This window comes from Teleopsis dalmanni, chromosome 1 (genome assembly GCF_002237135.1).
Source record: "Teleopsis dalmanni isolate 2A chromosome 1, ASM223713v2, whole genome shotgun sequence".
NCBI classification, from domain to species: Eukaryota; Metazoa; Arthropoda; class Insecta; order Diptera; family Diopsidae; genus Teleopsis; species Teleopsis dalmanni.
This window is the reverse complement of record NC_051846.1, coordinates 142,201,996-142,204,165: the sequence shown is the minus strand read 5'-3', so window position 1 is coordinate 142,204,165 and position 2,170 is coordinate 142,201,996.

The following is a 2,170-nucleotide window of genomic DNA, read 5'->3' as shown; positions in this document are numbered from 1 at the left end:
TTCACTGCAGACATACCGAAACTCGAGCCTTCTATGCTATCGCTCTATGCTGACGACACTTGTATTGTGTACTCAGACAAAATAGCCTGCAATGTCTCCAATACCATACAGAGTCACATTGACGTGCTTGTTCAGTATTTTAAAAAGTGGAAAATAAAACTGAACGCAGAAAAGACTCGGGCAATTTTTATTACCAGGAAGCGCCGCCAAGCTCCCAGAAAATTAAAGGTAGAAGAACAAGAAATAGAATGGGCCGATACTCTCAAATACCTAGGCATAACCTTTGATAACAAGCACTCCTGGAAAGCACATTTCAAGTCCAAACGAGCTCAAGCTGCTCGAATATTACACTCCCTTCACCCGCTCATCAGCAGCAAAAAGCTCAACATAAAGAATAGAGTTAGCATATTTAAGCAAATTATTAAACCAGGACTACTATATGGCAGTATAGCGTTTTGCCAAGCGCCAAGCTCAACTTTAAAAATTCTTCAAAGAGGGCAAAATATTGCCTTAAGAAAACTGGTCAACGCCCCATGGTATGTAAGAGGAGCTGATATCCACAGAGATCTGAGAGTGGATTCAGTTGAAAAATACATTAAAGATCGTGCTCTGAAACTATTCAATACAATTGACAGTCACAATAATCCAACTCTCAGTATCCTAAAAATACAGCGAAATTTGATAAACACAGGCAGATACAAAGACATCAGATCCATCATATTATAAAGCCCCGTATTCAGTTATTCTTAGTGTGACTTAAAACTGTCCACAGATAAAATAGAGTAAAGGTGCTGATTCACCAACTCAGACATCTGAATATCAGAATTAATAAAAATATTTCTTGATTAAAATAATATTCACTCTTTTATATTACTTCTATTCGGTAATGTCAAATAATAAATATATTAATTTAATATACAATTAAACATTATTTCTCCAAGCATTGAGTAAAGTTGGAATATAACCAAGTTAAAATTTTATCATTTATTCACGAATTTCATTCTAGATTTGTGATCATTTAAACTTAAAGCAATTCATAAAATAATTTGCAATGACAGCTCCTCTGCTGTTTTTTGGAACAGACCGAAGAGTATAAACAATTTATTGTGACTGCATAAACAAAAAACAGAATTATTTCAAATAAATTTCATTGTAGTTGAAAGAAAAACTTTTAACCGTCATTTCCACTTCCGTGGATATGCTGCGCCATTTCCGGTTGCAAATCTGTGTGACAAAAACAAATCACTGCTGTCTTACTTAAGTTAGATGTGAGATGGCCCGGAAAAAATTAGTTCAGTCACATTTGGAGCTGAGTTATTACTGGTATCAAAATCAAATGTAAGTTGTACTTTTTTGTTTTTGTTTCTTTTTATAACAAATAGAAAATTGTGAAAAACAGATAAAAATGGGAAAAACCTAAACTAAATAAAAATAATTCTTTCCACTTGCTTAGTATGTAATAAACTAAATATTTATGCATATATGGCGCAATACTCGTGTTTGGTTGAGTGATTCAGACACAACTATTAAATGATGGAACAGTTTTAGTTACGCAGCTTCTATTGAGGGGAAGAGAGCGTGTAAAGTTACGCACTTGATGCGGCGGCAAGTGTCATTATCAATGCGTGAAGTCAAAAGTGAACGCACGAAATAACCGCTGAGATGTTGCACTTTGCCAAGTGATAGTAGCAGTGAGCAACTTGTGGGTAGCTACTTTGCGATATAAACGTCTGCTCAAGTGGCGACACATTTACATTTTGCGGATCTTTTATGAGTACTTGACGTAGTATAAGCCATAATGACTCCTCTCATAAACCAGCTACTTTCGGTGCCGTTTAAAGTTGTTGAGTTTGTAACGACACACTTTCTGTCGCTGATGATGCTGAGGTATACTCAGCCGTCGTCCAGGGGTCGTTGCAATAGAATTTTTATTTTGGAAGTCAAAGACAATGTGATGTAGTAATTCAATTATTTATTTAGGAGAATTTAAAATAAAATAAGGTTTTACAATCTAATTAATTATAATATAATGCTGGTTTGCTAATTTGATGATTACGATTATTTGGAATAATTGTGCTTCGATGATTGTTCCGATTGTTGTTTCCACGTGCCTGAAATGTTGCTGTCAGACGACACTACTTGTGCTAATCTTGGTGTTTTGTCAGAAGAC